This window comes from Canis lupus, chromosome 32 (assembly GCF_048164855.1).
Source record: "Canis lupus baileyi chromosome 32, mCanLup2.hap1, whole genome shotgun sequence".
Classification (NCBI taxonomy): Eukaryota; Metazoa; Chordata; class Mammalia; order Carnivora; family Canidae; genus Canis; species Canis lupus.
In genome coordinates this window covers 28393242-28417054 of record NC_132869.1, presented here as the reverse complement: position 1 = coordinate 28417054, position 23813 = coordinate 28393242, and the positions used below count along the sequence as shown (strand labels likewise).

The following is a 23813-nucleotide window of genomic DNA, read 5'->3' as shown; positions in this document are numbered from 1 at the left end:
ATTAAAAGACCATGAAGATAGATTAAGGGAAATAAACGACAGCCTGAGGAAGAAAAACCTACGTTTAATTGGGGTTCCCGAGGGCGCCGAAAGGGACAGAGGGCCAGAATATGTATTTGAACAAATTCTAGCTGAAAACTTTCCTAATCTGGGAAGGGAAACAGGCATTCAGATCCAGGAAATAGAGAGATCCCCCCCTAAAATCAATAAAAACCGTTCAACACCTCGACATTTAATTGTGAAGCTTGCAAATTCCAAAGATAAGGAGAAGATCCTTAAAGCAGCAAGAGACAAGAAATCCCTGACTTTTATGGGGAGGAGTATTAGGGTAACAGCAGACCTCTCCACAGAGACCTGGCAGGCCAGAAAGGGCTGGCAGGATATATTCAGGGTCCTAAATGAAAAGAACATGCAACCAAGAATACTTTATCCAGCAAGGCTCTCATTCAAAATGGAAGGAGAGATAAAGAGCTTCCAAGACAGGCAGCAACTAAAAGAATATGTGACCTCCAAACCAGCTCTGCAAGAAATTTTAAGGGGGCCTCTTAAAATTCCCCTTTAAGAAGAAGTTCAGTGGAACAGTCCACAAAAACAAAGACTGAATAGATATCATGATGACACTAAACTCATATCTCTCAATAGTAACTCTGAATGTGAACGGGCTTAATGACCCCATCAAAAGGCGCAGGGTTTCAGACTGGATAAAAAAGCAGGACCCATCTATTTGCTGTCTACAAGAGACTCATTTTAGACAGAAGGACACCTACAGCCTGAAAATAAAAGGTTGGAGAACCATTTACCATTCGAATGGTCCTCAAAAGAAAGCAGGGGTAGCCATCCTTATATCAGATAAACTAAAATTTACCCCAAAGACTGTAGTGAGAGATGAAGAGGGACACTATATCATACTTAAAGGATCTATTCAACAAGAGGACTTAACAATCCTCAATATATATGCTCCGAATGTGGGAGCTGCCAAATATATAAATCAATTATTAACCAAAGTGAAGAAATACTTAGATAATAATACACTTATACTTGGTGACTTCAATCTAGCTCTTTCTATACTTGATAGGTCTTCTAAGCAAAACATCTCCAAAGAAACGAGAGCTTTAAATGATACACTGGACCAGATGGATTTCACAGATATCTACAGAACTTTACATCCAAACTCAACTGAATACACATTCTTCTCAAGCGCACATGGAACTTTCTCCAGAATAGACCACATATTGGGTCACAAATCGGGTCTGAACCGATACCAAAAGATTGGGATTGTCCCCTGCATATTCTCGGACCATAATGCCTTGAAATTAGAACTAAATCACAACAAGAAGTTTGGAAGGACCTCAAACACATGGAGGTTAAGGACCATCCTGCTAAAAGATAAAAGGGTCAACCAGGAAATTAAGGAAGAATTAAAAAGATTCATGGAAACTAATGAGAATGAAGATACAACCGTTCAAAATCTTTGGGATGCAGCAAAAGCAGTCCTAAGGGGGAAATACATCGCAATACAAGCATCCATTCAAAAACTGGAAAGAACTCAAATACAAAAGCTAACCTTACACATAAAGGAGCTAGAGAAAAAACAGCAAATAGATCCTACACCCAAGAGAAGAAGGGAGCTAATAAAGATTCGAGCAGAACTCAACGAAATCGAGACCAGAAGAACTGTGGAACAGATCAACAGAACCAGGAGTTGGTTCTTTGAAAGAATTAATAAGATAGATAAACCATTAGCCAGCCTTATTAAAAAGAAGAGAGAGAAGACTCAAATTAATAAAATCATGAATGAGAAAGGAGAGATCACTACCAACACCAAGGAAATACAAACGATTTTAAAAACATATTATGAACAGCTATACGCCAATAAATTAGGCAATCTAGAAGAAATGGACGCATTCCTGGAAAGCCACAAACTACCAAAACTGGAACAGGAAGAAATAGAAAACCTGAACAGGCCAATAACCAGGGAGGAAATTGAAGCAGTCATCAAAAACCTCCCAAGACACAAGAGTCCAGGGCCAGATGGCTTCCCAGGAGAATTTTATCAAACGTTTAAAGAAGAAATCATACCTATTCTCCTAAAGCTGTTTGGAAAGATAGAAAGAGATGGAGTACTTCCAAATTCGTTCTATGAAGCCAGCATCACCTTAATTCCAAAGCCAGACAAAGACCCCGCCAAAAAGGAGAATTACAGACCAATATCCCTGATGAACATGGATGCAAAAATTCTCAACAAGATACTGGCCAATAGGATCCAACAGTACATTAAGAAAATTATTCACCATGACCAAGTAGGATTTATCCCTGGGACACAAGGCTGGTTCAACACCCGTAAAACAATCAATGTGATTCATCATATCAGCAAGAGAAAAACCAAGAACCATATGATCCTCTCATTGGATGCAGAGAAAGCATTTGACAAAATACAGCATCCATTCCTGATCAAAACTCTTCAGAGTGTAGGGATAGAGGGAACATTCCTCGACATCTTAAAAGCCATCTATGAAAAGCCCACAGCAAATATCATTCTCAATGGGGAAGCACTGGGAGCCTTTCCCCTAAGATCAGGAACAAGACAGGGATGTCCACTCTCACCACTGCTATTCAACATAGTACTGGAAGTCCTAGCCTCAGCAATCAGACAACAAAAAGACATTAAAGGCATTCAAATTGGCAAAGAAGAAGTCAAACTCTCCCTCTTCGCCGATGACATGATACTCTACATAGAAAACCCAAAAGTCTCCACCCCAAGATTGCTAGAACTCATACAGCAATTCGGTAGCGTGGCAGGATACAAAATCAATGCCCAGAAGTCAGTGGCATTTCTATACACTAACAATGAGACTGAAGAAAGAGAAATTAAGGAGTCAATCCCATTTACAATTGCACCCAAAAGCATAAGATACCTAGGAATAAACCTCACCAAAGATGTAAAGGATCTATACCCTCAAAACTATAGAACACTTCTGAAAGAAATTGAGGAAGACACAAAGAGATGGAAAAATATTCCATGCTCATGGATTGGCAGAATTAATATTGTGAAAATGTCAATGTTACCCAGGGCAATATACACGTTTAATGCAATCCCTATCAAAATACCATGGACTTTCTTCAGAGAGTTAGAACAAATTATTTTAAGATTTGTGTGGAATCAGAAAAGACCCCGAATAGCCAGGGGAATTTTAAAAAAGAAAACCATATCTGGGGGCATCACAATGCCAGATTTCAGGTTGTACTACAAAGCTGTGGTCATCAAGACAGTGTGGTACTGGCACAAAAACAGACGCATAGATCAGTGGAACAGAATAGAGAATCCAGAAGTGGACCCTGAACATTATGGGCAACTAATATTCGATAAAGGAGGAAAGACTATCCATTGGAAGAAAGACAGTCTCTTCAATAAATGGTGCTGGGAAAATTGGACATCCACATGCAGAAGAATGAAACTAGACCACTCTCTTTCACCATACACAAAGATAAACTCAAAATGGATGAAAGATCTAAATGTGAGACAAGATTCCATCAAAATCCTAGAGAAGAACACAGGCAACACCCTTTTTGAACTCGGCCATAGTAACTTCTTGCAAGATACATCCACGAAGGCAAAAGAAACAAAAGCAAAAATGAACTATTGGGACTTCATCAAGATAAGAAGCTTTTGCACAGCAAAGGATACAGTCAACAAAACTCAAAGACAACCTACAGAATGGGAGAAGATATTTGCAAATGACATATCAGATAAAGGGCTAGTTTCCAAGATCTATAAAGAACTTATTAAACTCAACACCAAAGAAACAAACAATCCAATCATGAAATGGGCAAAAGACATGAACAGAAATCTCACAGAAGAAGACATAGACATGGCCAACATGCACATGAGAAAATGCTCTGCATCACTTGCCATCAGGGAAATACAAATCAAAACCACAATGAGATACCACCTCACACCAGTGAGAATGGGAAAAATTAACAAGGCAGGAAACAACAAATGTTGGAGAGGATGTGGAGAAAAGGGAACCCTCTTACACTGTTGGTGGGAATGTGAACTGGTGCAGCCACTGTGGAAAACTGTGTGGAGGTTCCTCAAACAGTTAAAAATATACCTGCCCTACGACCCAGCAATTGCACTGTTGGGGATTTACCCCAAAGATACAAATGCAATGAAACGCTGGGACACCTGCACCCCGATGTTTCTAGCAGCAATGGCCACGATAGCCAAACTGTGGAAGGAGCCTCGGTGTCCAACGAAAGATGAATGGATAAAGAAGATGTGGTTTATGTATACAATGGAATATTACTCAGCTATTAGAAATGACAAATACCCACCATTTGCTTCAACGTGGATGGAACTGGAGGGTATTATGCTGAGTGAAGTAAGTCAGTCGGAGAAGGACAAACATTATATGTTCTCATTCATTTGGGGAATATAAATAATAGTGAAAGGGAAAATAAGGGAAGGGAGAAGAAATGTGTGGGAAATATCAGAAAGGGAGACAGAACATAAAGACTGCTAACTCTGGGAAACGAACTAGGGGTGGTAGAAGGGGAGGAGGGCGGGGGGTGGGAGTGAATGGGTGACGGGCACTGGGTGTTATTCTGTATGTTAGTAAATTGAACACCAATAAAAAAAAAAAATAAAAAAAAAAATAAATAAAAAAATAAAAATAATAAACTGACAAAAAAAAAAAAAATAAAATGTTCCAAAGGATACAAAAAAAAAAAAAAAAAAAGAGGAAACGTCTCTATTTGTGTTACAACAATGGCAAAATATTTTGTTACCAAAAAAAAAAAATAAAAAAAATAAAAAAAAAAATAAAAAAATTGATGCATGGCAAATTGAACACTTACAATAAAGTATCTCCCTCCCCTTTCCTTTTCCTCAGCAATATTTAAATGAGAGTTTTGGAAGAAAAAAATAACCATAATTTTTCTTAAATTTTCATTTAATAGTTGATAGAATACCTATTTTACAATTTTACTTGTTTTTTAAAAAGGAACCATGACTTTTTGGTGCTGTACATAGTTGCAAAGAACAATATTGGTATTTCTTTTGTTACTACAATTATTAATTATTAGTAGATTAGGAACTTACTGCCAATTGGTATATTGAGTCACATTCCCAATGTTATTTTAAACATGTCCATATATGAAGCTGAATTGTTTTCTTTCTAAATAGAATTTTGTGGTAGATAATTTTCTAATAGGAATAAAGTACCCATTTAAAAAGAAAGATCTAGATTTGTGTAACAAGTTCTCAGAAGCAGGCAAGACTGTGTTCTGATGCCATTAATTACTTCTGATTATTAAACTGCTGTATTCATGCTAATTGCTGAATCCCATGGGATCTCACTAAGATGAGATATGGCCCAGAATAGACAATAAAACCCCAGATCAGCAAAGGTAGTGATTTTAACATCTTGAAGGCCATATTTAAAGATATGTTATAGTCATGATGTTAAGTTAGTAGAGGCAGACACCAATCATTAATGAATAACTGATCTGAGGAGCACCCTGCCTTGATGAAGGAAGTTAACCTGTTTGTTTTCCCTTGAGGTCCCTTCTAACCTCAGGGTATCATAGATTCCATTTCTAGATATCTTTGGGAAGAATTAAGCTGAAAACTGAGTAATTACGATTTTAAATTTTACTTTCTTTCATTTTACTTACATAATGGAGACAAAACCATTTGTCTTCACTTGACTCCTGTGCTTCTGAGCCTGCATTGATGAAGAAAGACATTATAAGAGAAGAAGACTGAAAGACACGGAGGGAAGGATAGCAGGACAGAGAGTTAAACCAAAGGCAAAGAAAGAGGGATGCAGTGAGAAAGACAGCTTTAAAAAAAAAAAAAAAAAAAAAAAAAAGAAAGACAGCTTTAGAGAATGAGGAAGAGGGAGACATGTGAAAATGGTTGTGATCATTTTTCCAAGTAGAAACATACTATGTTTGAAAAACCATCCAAAGCTCAACCTGTGCTCTAAATAGGTGCCCATGTAGGCAAAGGTTTCTGAGAAAAGGTTTTCTGAGAAAGAGAACAGTAGAAGTGAGTTGGGGGTTTGCACAGTACTGACTGAATCAAATCTCCCAGTTGGGCCCAAGAGAAACTTGGCTTGTGATCAGTAGATGATCAAATAAATTCCTTGAAATCACCTGCAAAGGCACCAAACAGAAATCCTGGTGATGGTTCCTCTAGGAGTCAGCCATCATATAAGAACCTTTCCAAAGTGGCATCATTTTAGAAAACGCATTAATGAAATTGGGCATGATTAAATGGAAGCAAGTCTCTTGTTTGGTTTTATTAAAATGAGTTTATCTCTTGAAACAGATCCATTTCCCATTTCTCACTATCTTATCAGAGGATGCCTTTGCAGTGGGAACCAAGTGCTCCCTTTCCAATTTAATGGGAAATCAAAAGTGCAGAGCCACCTGCACAGACAAAAATCAACAACTCTGAAGGATGACCCTTCAGTAGAAATGCATTATGGGGCAGGCCATGTGTTTTCCTGAAACTCACATTTTAACCCCAGCATGGTTCCCTGTGCTTTATCTTAGTAAGATCCCAGCTTATGTTGTACCTCACATGGTGTCAGCGGTGGGCAAACAGCAATTGTCAGAGCTCAGGTTTCTCTAAGACCTCATGTTCTCAAAGTGGATATTATAGGTGTAAAGACCAGTGAAGTTGATAATGAAAGAGCAAGTATTCCTTTAGGATTTTGATGTCAGAGAAAGGAACTCATCGTCTCTGTTGCCAAGAAGCTGTCAAATATGCCTTAATTATGATTAATAACATACACATACCTGAGAGGATTTTTTTCTCTCTCTCATGCTGACTTTCTTAAAATGCCTCTTGCTAAATATTATCTCAGGGTCCAATACAGCTATAGTTTTAGGGACAAACTGGATGGTGTTTCTGTATGTTGCACCATTTATAAAACATGAGTACTTGGCTAAACAAGGCAGATTCTGACATCTCTTTGTGTATATTTCATTTGCAGTTGCTAGTTTTACAGTAAAAAAAAGTGTTTTGAGTTGATAAGTTTAATCTTTTCCTAAGTGAACTGATTTTAAGGCAAATCAGTAATATTCTCTATCGTTTGTTCTTGAAGAGGATGACAATCATGCTTTAGAGGTGAGCAGTTTTATTGTTTTTAGAGGAGGAAAGTAGGGAATAATTATGATATCTATGTAGGGAGTTGAGAAAGAAGCACATATTAACTGTGAATTATGGCTAAACGAATATAAGAGAGGTGTCTTGATAGTTGTAGTGTCGGATACAACACAGGTCAGTGATAATTGCAAAAAACATGGATGAAATGAAAACCATTATGGTAGAGTCCTATGAAATGATGTATAGTTCATGTTATTTATACAGAAAGTAAATTCAGAACTATATATGTTGAAAGAGGATTTTAGAAAGAATTATCTATGAATTTTGTACAGGTTTTAACTTTTTCTTTAGTCTAGATGTATCTTTTGCTTCTCCTTGTTAACATTCCTGGAGTGTTTTATATTTGCAAAGTGCTTTATTCTGTTTTACTAGTTATTCCCTGTGCTAATACATACCTGACATCATTTTATTGTTAGGTAAAGTTAACAGGGCTCAGAATTCAGCAAGTTGATGGCTCCATCTCTGACTTAATTAGACAGTTTAAGCTCTAATTGGCTGGTGTTAATCAATCAATTAGAGAGTTGCACATTCACTCATTGGGAATTGTGAGAGCAGTTGATGTAGTTGGTGCCAGATACTCCAGGAGAAATTACTTATTCAAAAAAGAACTACACATTGTAAAGGGCCCAAGTGGTGGGTATCCATGAATGCCTGGCCAAGGATGGCATGCATCTCAACCTTTCCTGTGTGCAGAGTTTCAGGAGAAGCAGATTGTCCTGGAGCATCATGCTAGAGAAAGAAATGTGTTAGAATTGTGTTTCCTCATCAGGTTGGAGATCAGGGAGACTGTCAGCTATAACAAAAGCTGCCTTGCAGAGGGGAGCAAAGGCAAGCCTGAATCCTTAGATATGTTGGTGAGGCTGCTGCGTGATCATGCATAGTAGAATGTAGGCACCAGAGCCAGCAGAACCACTCCAGTTCTCATTAGTTGGGCCATGAATTCCTCAACTATTGTAACTCATGCATCTGTGTATCCCTCACAGTGTATATTCCTAGGCCTCATGTGCAGGAATTACTGAAAAATTACTGAATAAACGTATGAAAACACTCCAATAGTGGATAACCACTGCTAGAAACATGTATATATTTTCAAAGTCAGTTTTATGCACTTGTGAAAAAGAAGCTATTTCCTTTCTTAAATTATTTTTCTTCTTTTTTAAAAATATTTTATTTATTCATAAGAGACACACAGAGAGAGGCAGAGGCATAGGCAGAGGGAGAAGCAGGCTCCCTGTGGGGAGCCTGATGCAGGACTCAATCCCAGGACCCCAGGATCACCACCTGAGCCAAAGACAGGTGCTCAACTACTGAGCCATCCAGGTGCCCAAATTATTTGTTTTCAATTTAGAAACTCAATGTGTACTATTTAATGTTTAATATCTATTTTATGAATGGTCATCTATCTTATTCTACTTTTTTCTCTGACCTTGGTTTTAAGCCGTGTCCTAAATCAACCCTTCCCTGCTGAGACTATTGTGCAAGAATGTGCTGCATCTCTCCATACAGGGATCAGGATCAACTCTCAGAGCATCCAATTTGACAGGATTATGGATATTTGGTTGCACAAATACTGATGCATATGAAAAAAAGCCAACCATGACATAATGCTCAAAAATTTTAAAAATTTTATTTAAATTCAATTATTAGTTTCAGAGGTAGAATTTAGTGATTCATCAATTGTACACAACACCCAGTGCTCATTACTTCAAGGGCCCTCCTTAATGCCCATCACCCACGTCCCCTCCAGCAACCTTCAGTTTGTTCCGTATAGTTAAGAATTTCTTATGGTTTGCCTCCCTCATTTTCATCTTATTTTATTTCTCCCTCCTTTCCCCTATGTTCATCTGTTTTGTTTCTTAAATTCCACATATGTATGAAATCATATGGTATTTGTCTTTCTCTGACCTATTTCTCTTAGCTTAGTATCCTCTAGTTCCATCTAGAGGAACATTGTTGCCATTGTTGTTACAATGGCACTATTTAATTTTTTTATGGCTGAGTAATATTCCAGTGTGTGTGTGTGTGTGTGTGTGTGTGTGTGTGTGTGTACACACATACACATATATTTCCATCTTTATCCATTCATATGTTGATGGACATCTGGACTCTATCCATAGTTTGGCTATTGTGGACATTGCTGCTATAAACATTGGGGTGTATGTGCCCCTTCGAATTACTATATATGCTTTGGATGCAAAGGATAATAGTAGTGCAATTCCTAGGTTGTGGAATAGCTCTATTTTTAATTTTTTGAGGAACCTCCATACTATTTTCCAGAATGGCTGCACCAGTTTGCATTCCCACCAGCAGTGTAAGAGGGTTCCCCTTTCTCCATCAACATATATTGTTTCCTAAATTGTTAATTTTAGCCATTCTGACTGTAGGAAGTGGTATCTCATTGTGGTTTTGATTTGTTTTTCCCTGACGCTGAGTGATATCGATAATGCTCTTAAGTTTTGTAGATAGATAATGGCTTCCTGCAGCTTTATTGTGTATTTTCTCCACCTCTGTGAATGTTCTACAATTTTCTTAATAAGAAGTTAAATAAAAGAATCAGCCACATAACTTCTGTTCTCACCTTGTACAATGCATAGACTTGTAGGCTGTCAGATACTCTGCAGGCCATTTAGTCTCTACTCTTACTTTGCTGAAAAGGAAACTAAGGACATGACGTTAAAGAACTTTCAAAGCTTCCTTGTAATAGGGCTGATGCAAGAATTCAATCACTGTAAGGGACTTATTTTTCATTGCCTTGGCTATTTCTAAGATGGTACTTTGGGTGTTACCTGGAATGTGTGAGTAAACAGTTTGTTGAGAAAGCATTCTAATCACCATTGCAACCCTGTGGTTGTACCACACAGCCTGAGGCAGTATAATGCTAAATAAATCCAGAAGTCACCATTAGCCTAAATATCCAGACAATTGAGGAAGATAGTTTTTTAATGTGGTCATGAATTTTCTTCTACTTAATTTTGGGATTTTAGATTAATTTAGTTTCTAACAGCAGAAAGTCTCTATATGATTAGCCCCTAGCAACCCCTCTCTCTGAGCACTTCTGACATGTTCCTCCTCATTCACTACAGTGCAGCTCTCCTGGCTTTTCTGACCCTCCAGTATGCCATGATTGTTCCCACCTGCCAGCCTCTTTGGACTTATTTCCTCTTCCTGGAATTCTTCTTCCATCTCTTTGCAAGTCTGAGTCCCTCTCGTTATTATCATTATTTTAAATAAATTTTATTTTTTGAAGCAGAGTTAGGTTCACAGCAAAACTGAGTGGAAGATACAGAGATTTTCCAGATACCTCCTACCTCACAAGCAGAGCATCCCCATCATCAACATCCCCCACCAGAGTTATGAATTTGTTACAATCGATTAATTTATACTGACACATCATTATGATCCAAAGACCATAGTTGACAGTAGAGTTCACTCTTGGCGTTGTATATCTTGTGGGTTTGGACAAATGTTTAATGATATGAGTAATATTAAGTGATATAATGATATCTGCTGTTAAGGTATCATACAGAGTAGCTTCACTGCCCTAAAAACCCTCTGTATTCTGCCTATTTATCCATCCTCTCTTCCCTCCAACACTTGCTCATTATTTTTTAAATCTGTGTTCATATATTACCTTCTCAAGATCTTCATGAGCAGCCTAGCCAAAATAGCAACCTCTTCTTACCCTAGTCTTTTTCTACCACTTCTGTTTTCTTTACAGCATTTGCTACCACCTAAAATTATATCAATTTGGTCACATGTTTTTTTTCCTACCTCTGTCTGTAAGATCCTCGAGTGGAATATATTGTTTATCCCTCTATCCCCCAGGTCCTAGAATGGTGCCTGGCTTATGGTAGGTCCTCAGTGAATATTTGTGGGATGTATGCATCCACTGAATTTCTTCATTGTGTCAAGAACTGTACTGGTGATACCAACATGAGTTAGGCACAGCCTCTTTTCTAAAGGAGCTTATGATTTAGAGGGGAACTTAGTCACATTTATAATATAATTTGATAAGTACAATGATTAGACATCATGCTATGAGATTCAAGTGAAGGACTATGTAACTCACACTGGCAGAATCAAAGAAACTTTCCTAGAGGAAATAATACTTGACTAAGACTTGAACAATAAGGGTGACTTATGCTGAGGAATAGATACTGTCACTGTCCTACTCTATCTCCTTGGCATTCACCATTTGAGTGCTCCCAGACCCCAGTACTTCTGATTTGTCTGAGAGCTTTCTCTTGTTCTCAAGAGAACAGGCTGAAAGTGCTGGAGAATTAAATACCTTCTAGGAGAAGCCCACTAATAGGAAAAGGTAATCAATACTCGGCTTCCTTGCCGTTTGGGGAAGTGGGTCATCCAAGGTACATTCATGATCTCTTAGAGATCCCCAGGGGGATAGAATTTCAGTTGCTCATAGTTTGGGCTCACTGTTGCATTCCTACTCTTCCCTTGTCTCACATCCCCAGTCCCCCACCTGTGCTTCCTGGGGTCATCTCTAAAATAAGTTACCTTACCTCAAATGCTTGCTTCAGGTTCTGATTCTAAGAACATCCAACTTAGGACATATGGCAAAGAAAAAAGAACCAGGGTATTCTGGGACAAAGACAGTGGCTTATATTAATGCCCAGAGCTGGAAAAGAGCCTGAAATATTTAGAGAATAATGAGAAACTACTTTGGATTGATTGTGAGGCGAGTGGCAGGGAATAGCAGGAGAGGAGGCTGAAAAATATTACACTGGCTTATTTGCCTCTTGTCTAAATTTTTCTAAAAATAGTGGTGACTGATTTGCACTCATCTACCAATAGTCCTCCCTATGTGAACAGGAAAGAAATATTTCTGTGTATACAAAATTTTATATATATATATATATATTTTTAACATGGGCTTTTTGAAAAAAAGATTTTATTTATTTATTAGAGAGAGAGAGCGAGAGAGAGCGCGCCAGACGGAGAAGCAGGCTCCATGCAGGGAGCCTGATGTGGGACTCTATCCTGGGTCTCCAGGATCACGCCCTGGACTGAAGGCGGCGCTAAACCGCTAAGCCACTGAGGCTGCCTGGGTTTTTTTTTTTTTTTTTTTTTTTATAAGTGTTGAAATCTACAGTTTTGGAATAGAGCATAAGTACCTGGTTTATGCTGGAAATTATAATCTTGTTCTCCTTCAGACTCATCTTCTCATCAAATGTACTAATTAGACACAGAGCAGTAGTACAGGTGAATCATAGTTTTGTATGTGAAGTCAAAATGAGAACAAAAATCAGTCAATACAAAATAATTTGTACCTTGATCTGGAGTTTTCAAATAAAGACCTGAACAGTCTGTCAGGAATAAAATGGCTTGTACCTGAGTCTTCCCCTGCTGCCCAACAGATCTGATGGGAAGAAACTATCTGTGACTTCCAAAATGTTTTTGGTCCCCACATCCCTGACCTCATGCATTTTTCGAAGGGGAATCTTCAGAGAAACCCATGCTACATTTAACTTTGGGATCTCTCTTGTGGGCTTGTGTCTAACCAGACAGAGCCGATCTGAATATTTCCTGCATGCTAAGCAGACCATTGTCAGCCGCTTCCTCTAGGCTAGATTGTTATAAATGCTGTTTATGATCCTGCTATGACAACTGTGAAGGACATGGCAAAGAATTTATCACAGGATTATTCATCCACCAGCAGAATACCTAATAAGATTCTAAATGACCCAAGATGATAATAAGATCTAGCTTGTAGCAATAAGGTATTAATAAACTGCTTTTTTCAATAAGGGAGAGTCCTGGCATCATTACCCTGACATATTTGTTTTGCTTATATTTTGCGAACAAAGTAGGGCTGCTGGATTGAATAGTAAATTTATAAAAACCCCTGATGTATGAAAAATACAACCCACATGAAGTGGAACCCATAGGTTAAAGTCAAGAGCATGGTGTTTGCCTATGACATCCGAGAGCCAGACTCCCAAGCCATCGATTCTAATTGTTCCGTGCCATTTGCCTTTGTATTTAAAAATTATATAAGAATAATATATTGCCCGCTGTTGACCACAAGGCCATAATTCAAATGAAGAAATTTAGTAAAATCATAAACCAAGAAAATGCAGTGTAGATGAATAATGGATGAAGCAGGAACAGGAACACTGAATTCAAAATGAAATCTGGGATTCTGCTGCATGTTCCTGTTTTGAAAATAAAAGTAGTATTAAGTTAATTAAAAAAATGAATCCTGTTCATTGTCACTCAGCTATTCCTAGGGAAGAAAATAGCAGAGATTCAAGAACCTGTTATTAAGGAATTTTCAAATAGCAGAAGCTGGAAAAGTGAGATGTAACTCCACACTGGCCTGATTCTACCTTTCTGCTTGGACAAGGCCCAAAAAGCTGAAAATACTTTTACTTCTCATTTCCAGGAAAGTAATCTTGTTGTGCCTTGGAAGGTGTTCTCTAGTGGATTAAACTGAAATCAACAATATTCTTTGTATATTGAGTTATAATGTATATACGATAAAATAAGCAGTGTCTGAGAGTATATAGTTTGAAGAATTTGACAATTAAATTCTTGTGTAACTGTTAACTCGAAACAAGTTATATAACATTTTCATCTCCTGAGAAAGTTCCCCTGTGTTTCATACCAGTCAGCATCCTCCCCTTGTTCAGCCCTGGCAACCATTTTTCTGACCTCTTTCCCATGGGTTAGATTTGCTTATTATTGAACTTCATATAAATGGAAACATATAGAATAGTCTTTTGTGTCATTTTTCACACAACATAATGTTTCTGAGATTAATTTATGTCATGCATATAAATTCTTCATTCCTTTCTGTTGTATGAATATGTCACATTGTATTTATCCATTCTTTTGTTGATGGACATTTGGTGGTTCCCAGTTTGGGACCATTATGAATAAAACTGCTATGAACATTTATGTACCAGTCTTTTTGTTAACTCAGAATGGATCATGACCTAGATATGAAAATTAAAACTATACAACTTCTAAAGAAAATAAATAAAATCTTCACAACCCTAGAGATAGGCAAAATTTTCCTAGATTAAATACCAAAAGCATGAACTGTAAAATAAACAACCAATAAATTGGACTTCATCTATATTTAAAACTTCTGCTCTTCATGTAAAAGCATCTTTTGTGGACCTATGTTTTCATTTATCTTAATTAATTGCCTAGGGATGGGCTAATTAGGTCATAAAGTAGATATAGGTTTTATTGTGTAAGAAGCTGCCAAATGGTTCCCCAAATTACCCATTTTGCATTCCCACCAAGAATGTGGAACAGAGTTTTAGGTGCTCTGTGCCCTTGCCAACACTCAGTATTGTACATTTTATTTTAGCCATTCTGGTGGGTTTGAAATGACAGCCAACCGGTAGTTTTCTCTATAAGCAAAAATGACCAAAAGGTAAAATGACCAAATAGGTAGATTGGCAGCTGTGATTGGATTTTTGTTTAGTTTGGAATCACAATTTGCCACATTCCCTTTTATGTGAAGGCCACACTTAAAACATTTTAAACAGGAAATTTTGATCATTGCATTTTACACTGTCAAGTCATCTTCAAATTGTCTTTTATCACATTCCTTCCATGTTTGTCTTCAACTCCAGTTCCTTTCTTTGTCCACTGATTAGTCATAACTCATGAAAAAGATTTAAAATTGTTAAGTGTTTCACCTGACTGGTCTGAAAGACACACAACAAAATGAGCTGAAGCCTGGAGGGAATTACTCAAGTTACAAAGAGTATTATTTCATGTGTAGGACAAAGATATGCAGGGATTCTAAAATTCTTTTTCTATTAAAGAATTAGATTGTGCAAAGCCTGCACTGGGGCATTGGGTTTAGATGAAAGTCTAATGGAAACTACATGGTAGACCTTCTCAACAAATTAGATTCTGGACCCTCACTAAAGTAAGAAATGGTAGAACCACTGCTTGCTACCTATAATTTATGGCATTTACTGTAAGAGAATCTCTTGACAAATAAAATAGGGACTTTGACAGCTTTTAAAACATAAATTGTGCACTTTCAATCCACCACGTGGGACATACTTACACCTGAGATAGGACCTATTGAGTTGTAACTGAAATGGCTGTCTTCTTTATTTTTAACTGAGAGCCACATGATAATGGCATTCTATTCCATTATGGGATACCCTTAGTGTTCTTTACCATGGAACTTCACATCACTGATCTTCAAAGAACTGCTTTCTTCATGATGTGCTGGAAAGGCCAGGAAACCTTCAAGTGTCTGATGGTTACATTGCCCCTTTCTGAGAAAAGTAGCTAAAGGCTATCCCATGATTATAAATTTCCCTATGTGATGTGACCTTGCAGCTCTGGCCACAGCTGATGGCCCAGAAATTGCCACCTGTCACAAAGGCTGAGCATGAGGAAAAAGATGATGATAATGATGACATTATACAATAGACATCTAATCAAACACATATCACTGTCAACTCTGTGTGTGTTCTGTAGTTTAATATTTTTGTTAAGAAAATTACCCAGAAAATAGAAAACTTTTTGGGTTGTTGTTCTCTGCCACTAGGGGGTAGCATGATTGTTATTGTCTTGAGTCCATTAAAGGTGAACTCTATTTACAGTTTTTTTAACTTTTCCAAGTGTATATTTTCCTCATTTAGAGTGAATAGAACTGATTTTCTGCCTAATGCAGTAATTTTATAATTTAAGAAATGATCCTGATGTCTTATAAGTGCTGCAAAAGATGTAGAGTAAGATAGAACAGTTTTTTTCAATCCGTTATTTTATGTCTTCATTAATTATTCTTATTAAATAGTTTGCTTGCTAACAAAAAGGCTAGTATCAGTAATAAATTACTAGTACACACTTTTCGTGCTTTGCATTTGCTTTTAACACTTAGCCTTCCATCCATTATAAAGAAAGAGTTAATTTTGGGTGGAGGAGAAATGCGTCACATGTGCTGAAGAACATGGCAGAAGACATGGCACTCTTACCTCAAAGACTGTGCAGTATCATTATGGAGATGAAATATATGCATGCCAACTAGACTTACCAGAATTAAAACAGTGTTTTTTAGAATTTATCAACTTCCTCTTGTAATTCAGTGAAATTTTTTCTTCAGAGGCAATGTTGTTTGATTCATGATTCATTCAATCTCATAATTGTTAGATCATCTTGGAGAATTAATTGATTCTTTTATATCTTGTAAATTAATTATAAATTCTTAACCCTAAATAAAAATTTTCCCCTTATTTTTTGTGATATTAGTACTTTTAAACTTTCTTTGAGTTAATATTAGATGGCTTATCTTTTTCCTCCTTTAAAAAATTATTTATTTGAGAGTAGAGAGAGCAAGAAAGCATGAGAGGGGGAGGAGGAAGAAGGAGAAGCAGAAGAAGAAGGAGGAAGAAGGAAGAAGGAGAAGCAGACTCCCTACTGAGCAGGAAGTCTGATTTTTTGGGGGCGGGGGCTCGATCCCAGGGCCTGAGATCATGACCTGAGGCAAAGGCAGACACCCAATTGACTGAGCCACCCAGGTGCCCCTCTTTTTCCTCATTTCTTACCTTTCAACTTTTATGTGTTATATTTCATGCATGTATCTTTCAAACAGCATATAACTGAATTATTAAAAATTTTAAGAATATTTCACTTTAGTTGGCCAATTTAACCCTTTTAAATTTCACGATTTATGTCACTATTTCTTTGGATTTTTCGCCCCACAGTCTTGTTTGGTTGTTTCAGCATACCCTGCTTTTTCTTGGTTTAGTTTTTCTCCTTTGCTGGCTTCCCTTGAATAGACTGAATTTTCTTTATTCCTTTTCTTCTCTTTTTTCCTTTTCTTCTATTTTCTTCTATTTTTTTTTTTTAGTGGTTATCATTAGTTTTTTACCATGCATGCTTAAAGCCAAAATGTAATATTTTTTCACTTTTCCTAAATTATACGAGAACCTTTATACCCAAAGATCCCTCTCATCATCCATGATGTTTTCCCCACTTGGGATTTTTATTTTTCCTAGGTTAAAAACTAGTCATCTCTACTGTTGCTTTTTCAGCATGTGTTTATTTAGATTTATCTTACATTTATTAACTTCTTGCCTCACTATTGCTCTTTGCAGTGGGTTCAGTTTTCTTCCTACTGTGATACGTCTTTTAGTGGCTCTTTTGGCATGGGAGATGAATAGTAAAATCTCACAATCTTCTTTTGATTAAAGAATGTCTTTATTTTGTCATGCTATTTGAACGACAATTTCACTGACTTTTTCTCCTTAAAGATATTAGTCTTCGCCTTCTGGTCTGTCTTTTGAAAAATTTTTGTTGAAATGTAATATACATGTAGAAAAGCATACATATTGTGAATTTACAGCTCAATGAATCTGTGTAATCAAAACCTAGATAAAGTACAGAACACAGCCAGCACCCCAGAAGCTCTCCTGGTGTCCCCAGCCAGCCACTAGCCAGCCCCCTAATAGTTAAACACTATCTGGACTTCTACCAGCATAGGTTAGTTTTAGTTTCTGTTTTTGCTGATGAGAAAACAGCTGTCAATCTAGTCTTTATTTACTTATAGTTAATCTTTTTTTCTCATGTCTTTCAGATTTTTTTGATGACTTACAGTTTCATTACATTATATATCTCTGTGGATTTATTTCTGTTTGTACTACTTTGCTCTTAGCATGTTTCCTGGATAGAGGGAGATGTTCTTCAGAAATTCTGGAAAAATCTCATCCATTATCTTATTGAATATTTCTTCTGTCTCATTCTTTTCATCTTTCTAAAACTCTTAAGAATATATAGTGGATCTTATCGTGTCCTTTCTAACTTTGGACTTGTCTTTGATTATTTTCTATCTCAATTTTTCTATGTTGCATTCTGGATTATTTCCTGATTTATCTTTTTTTAAATTGATTCTCTTCTGTTGTACCTGATCTACTGCTAAATTTATTTGTTATGAATTGAATTGTGTCCTCCAAAAGAGATACATTGAAGTCATAACTCCCAGTACTTTAAATATAACTTTATTTTAGAAGTAGGGTCTTTACAGATATAATCAAGTTAAAAATGAAGTCATTAGAATAGATCCTAACCCAACCCGACTGATATCCGTAAGAAGGTGGCAGGGCAGGGGGGTGGGTGTTGAATTCGGACACAGACACGCTAAGCCTAGAGAGAGGGCTGTGTGACTGGAGTTAGGCTGCCACAAGCCAAAGAACATAGGGGCTGCCAGAAGTTAGAAGAGGCAAGGAAGGATCCTTCCTCTTTGGGTGAAGGAGCGTGGTCCTGCCAACTCCTCAATTTCATACTTGTAGCCTCCAGAACTATGGGAAGAAACATTTCTTTTGTTCTAAGTCAAAAAATGTGTGATACTCTGTTGGGCAGCCCTGGAACACTAATATGCCATTTATTTAGTCTTAAATTTCAGTGATTCTTTTTTAATTTCCAAGTAGTTCTTTTTATTATATGATATCTTGTTCTTACATCATGGCTTCTAATCTTTTGTCTTTAATGATTTTGAACATGCTTATTTTTATTTCCTGTTTCAGATTGTTCTATCATGTTAAATTCTTAGAGTGTTAATTTTTCTGTTTGTCTGCTTACTCTCTCTTTTGAAGGATCATTTTGCTTGTGATTTGTAATTTTTTTCTTTTACTTGTGAACTTACTTTCACCAAAGGGTTGTCCCTGTCTTGGGGACATCCCATGATCTTTGGGTCGTGAAAGTATTTCTGCAGAGGAGCTTTGTATTTTCTTATGATGAGTATCTCAGTGGTTTCATTGGTCTGCAGCCAATTTTTATTTTAATTTCTTCACTGAGGTTTCTTTATGGGTGGATAACATGAGTTCAGACTCTGCACCCTAGATGCCCAAACAGGCTTGGAATTTTGATTTTCCATAACTGACTTTTTTTTTTCACTTGGGACTGGGAAAAGAAAGTTCCTTGACTCCTTCCTGTGCCTTCTAGGATCTTGACTTTATACAGGCTTGTCAGTTCTGCCTCCACACCATGCACAGGTCCTATTCTTCCTCTCCTGCTGCTAAGTGGGCATTTAAATTCCAACCTCCCACCATTTGGGCTTATATGTAGATCCACACCCTGCTGGGCCACCAAAGCATCAGTTCACAAATGGCAAAATGGCAGTTCTGGCTATGTGTTTCTCTTTATTTCTAGTACATAGGAATTTCTTTCATCTTTACTCTCTCACATTCTTTCAAGTTTGTTTTTTTCAGAATAGTTTTTGCTACATTTCCCTGAGTATTTCTGTGTATTTTTAAAAGAAGGAGATTGGAAGCTATGTACGTGCAGTCTTACCATTTCACCCGAATGAGAAGCTGAGACCAATGTCTGACATTGAGTGATTGTGAAGAATGAGCAGTACATACTAATATGGGTTTTAAGGAGGGAGAGATTCACTGAAGAATGGAAACAAAAATAACAAGCATTGGTGAGGATGTGGAGAAAAAGGAATCCTGTTCACTGTTGGTAGGAATGCAAACCGGTGAAGCCACTGTGGAAAACCATATTGAGGTTCCTCAAAAAAATTGAAAATGAGATTACCATATGATTCAGCAATTCTACTCTTGGATATATACCCAAGGGAAAAAAAAATAATTTGAAAAGATATATACACCTATGTTTACTGCTGCATTATTTACCATAGTCAAGATATAGAAGCAACCCCAGTGTCCATCAATAGATGAATGAATAAAAATGTGGTATATATACAATGGAATATTACTCAGCCATAAAAAAGAATGAAATCTTGCCATTTGCAACATTATGGATAGATCTAGAGAGTACAGTGCTGAATGAAATAAGTCAGAGAAAGACAAATATGATATGATTTTACTCATATGTGGAATTTAAAAAACAAAACAAATGAACAGTAAAAAGAGAACTAGTGGTTATCAGAGGAGGTAGGTGGGAAGAGAGGTGAAATAGATAAATAGGATTGAAAGGGGTATACTTATCATGGTGAGCATTGAGTATAAATTGTTGAATCATTATATTGTATATCTAAAATTAATATAACACTGTGTTAATCATACTTCAATTAAAAAAAAACCTACAAAAAAGAGTGGGAACAGCCAATTGCTGAAGGATACCAAGTGGAGTTCAGATAAAGGAGGGTTAAATACTTTAAAAAGTATTTTTACATGTCAATTAGAATTAGAGCTATATGTAAGGACAAAGATATGTATGTAATGTCTAGTACAGTCATAGACACACAGCATTGTTATTTTCTGCAGACTGACAACTTGACTTTTCTTCTCTCTCTTCCCCATGCCTTTTCCTTTGTAGAAACAAAACTGCTCTGTGAACTGCAGGAAGCCAAGTTTTTGCAGGAAACACCACATGGCTTCAAAACCTTACCATGCTGATTTAGTCCTCAAGGCAGTGGTTGGTTGTGAAGAAAGGAATTAGAAATATTCCTAGGGCATTTCAATCTGTAGTTAATGGAGGTAGGCTCAAGTCAGAATTTTGGTTTTTAATTTTTAATTTCATCAACTATGACTTCATTGTTATAGTCCTCATTGTCTGAAAAAGAGAGTAGAAAGCAAATCTTCTGCCCACTTTGAAATGCCCTTAACACCCACTGAATTGGAGATACCTTCCTAATCTAACTCCTGGAGGAGGTTACAAAAATTAAATGAGAAAGCAAAAGTGAACACGCCTTGAAACAAAAATGTGGTATATAAGAGAGGCAACATCACCTAGTGGTTCGGTACAGACTCCAGAGCCACACTGAGTTTGAAGCCCCAGTTCTAACACTAACTAGCTTTTTGGGAATGTTGATTGAATTATCTGTGCCTCTTTCCACGTGTCTCTCCCATATCATATCATATCATATCATATATATATATATATATATATATCTGTGTGTGTGTATATATATAATTATAATTGTGTGTATATATATATATAATTATATATATATAATATATATATATAATATATATATAATATATATATATAATTGGGGTTGTTATAGGGGTTAAATGAAATGTAGTAGTTACTGACATATAGTGAGTTCTCAGTAAGTATTACTTTACATCCCTGGATATCATAATCTATATAAGATCTAATCTTAGGTCCAAGGACCCAAGCAGAAATAAGATCAGTGTTTGAGAATCTTCTGGAATTACACAAAAAATTGTGTGTGTGTGTGTTGTATACATCTGCATATGCATTTGTTAAGAGGTTGGTGCATTTTTCTTGGGAGCCAGTTAATAGTTTCCATCAGATTCTTAAAGTATGCAACCTCTGGAGCACCCGGGTAACTCAGTCAGTTAAGTATCTGACTCTGACTCTTGGTTTTGGCTCAGATCATGGACTCATGGATTGTGGGATTGGGCCCCCTTTGGGGTTCCATGTTGAGTGGGGAGTCTGCTTGAAGATTCTCTCCCTTTGCCTCTTCCTCTTATTTGTGTGTGTTTAAAAAAAAAAAAAGGGTATGCAACCTTCTAAAAGTTAAGCACCATTTTTGTTTGAATCTAAGGACCGTAGAACTAAATACTCTTATGCATTCCACGTAGGTTTTATGGCTCTTGTTTGGATCAATAAACATTGATTAAGAACTGGCACTGGTCCTTGGCAGTTGCTCAGCCACACAGTGTCAACACCTTACTCAGATAACTCTGTATTTAGGGAAGACCCAAATGAGAACCCAGAAAATCACTCAGATGATTTCTGCTGAAGTTTATTAATGTCACAGTTTCCTTTATGGGCAATTTCAGTGCCAAGCAAGTCAAACTTATTACTAAGATGTTCTGTGGAAGGAGTAAGATTCACTTAAAGCTTTTCTTGGAGTGCAAGATTTCACCCCTTCCCATGAAATGCCATGAGAGCCTTCTGGTCATTTTCAGTGAAAATGCAAAGTCATGAGATTGGGAAACCATGGTGAAGCACCCTAAGTTGCATAATGGAAGACTCCCCAAATTTGATGAATTCTAAGGATTGTTTTCTTCTATCCTTTGAACCTTCTCTTGCTTTGACTCAGCCAAAACAGATTTGGCAAGGCTTACAAAGGTACAAATGTCAAACTTTATTTTTTTTTTAATGACGTGTATGTCATCTAAGTAGTGATGCCACCAATAGAGGATGTTGTTTCTGTTATTTTTTCCCTTCTGCTCTCAGATGCCTTTTAACATATGTAAAAATATTTATATAATGTTTCAAGTCTGCAGCATTTAGCACAGACAGGCTCTTTTTGAGTTCTCCCTTTTGGTAATATCATACTTAACTCAAAAGAAGTCATAGGCATATTGGGGGCAGATAGTAGGTACAAATCTGACAAAGAGCTAATGAGCTCTCCTGTGATTATCAGGGAGGCCAGTGACTCATTAAATCTCATTTCCTGGGCACGTCCACATAGGGAGAAGAAATGATCTGAACCAAAGGCCTGGGAACCTAATGCAGTCAGATTTATGGGCATCCGTATAAGTAGCCACATGATAATCAGTGCAAATAGTGAAATGTTTTAATGAGGCTCTCTGAAATATTTAATTGGTTGCTTTATTAAATTTTTTAATAGTTTTGTTGTTTTCTGTGAGGAATTAGCCCCACAGCAGGGAGGGTCTTGAAACAAAGTGGGGTTGTCTTTTGCTTGGATTCAATCCAAGCTGTTGTTCCCCTTCATAGTGTCTCTTTATGTGTATTAACATTATCATTGATATTCAAGGCTATACTGAAAAGAAGGTCAGGTTGGTTAGAATCCATAAAAACTCATTTTGGTTCCAAAGTATATGAGTATCTGCTTAGAATTAATCCTCTTCAGGTTCATTAGAGTGAATCATTGTTCATTCTGAAGATTATCTACTGCTAAGAAGAAAATCTTTCCAAAATAGGACAAGCCAAAATGAAGATGAAGAAGAGACTGTAATTTGTTTTTGACACTTTAACTTTGTTTTAAACGTCCATCTTCACCTTCTGGTTGTCTCCTTTATATCTTGTTCCTCACCCTTCCATCCTGGTAGCTTTTTAATCATGAATTAGTTAAATGACAAGAACTTAAGATACTGCTCTTCTCAGGACACATTTAAGTCCAAATAAATTAATTTCTGGTGGTAGAATTTTAGATGTAACAGGTTGGGTAGGACTGTGATAATTTGCGTATCTCAGATCCCACCTCTTCATCAAGACATCCTTGTGGCTCAATCATCCCATATGTATAGGTACTTAAAACTATTTTTTAGAGGAATTGCCAGTTAACTAGTGAGGGGAGACCATGGAGTGGTGTGTGGTACCTGTTGCTAAGTGACCAGTTACTGCTTGTGACTAAGACCCATGCTTTTTGCCACAGCCATGGAGAGAAGGATCACCTATAGGTATGATTTATTTTTAAAGGCCATGGGCAGGATTCCTAATGGAGCAATCATTCTAGACAGCCTTTTCATAGCAAAGAAGGGTTTGCTAGTTTAAAATGTCAAGATGATTTAGATAAATTCAGGTTCTAACTCATGTGTACATTTAAGTATCCAGTGTTTGAAACTATCCATCTTTTAAGGTCATAGATACCTAAGATAATATATTGGGGTAAACCATGGCAAAAGAAAGGTCTGGGTTATGACTTTCACATCATAAAAGATGAGTGAGTTAAGTACCATATTTTTTTGACTCAGAAAGGTACATAAAAACACTTTAAAAAAGAAAAACGCTTCAA

General features: G+C 36.9%; 1 long non-coding RNA gene across 21 annotated transcripts in view; it reads left to right on the top strand.

The window, feature by feature from the left end:
* LOC140623015 (uncharacterized) overlaps positions 1-23813 on the top strand; it is a 402108-nt gene that overhangs the window by 35852 nt on the left and 342443 nt on the right. For all 21 annotated transcript variants that reach the window (XR_012022691.1, XR_012022698.1, XR_012022690.1 and 18 more), the window contains one exon: positions 20453-20613. This is a non-coding gene — a long non-coding RNA (uncharacterized lncRNA). The remainder of the gene's footprint in view (positions 1-20452; positions 20614-23813) is intronic.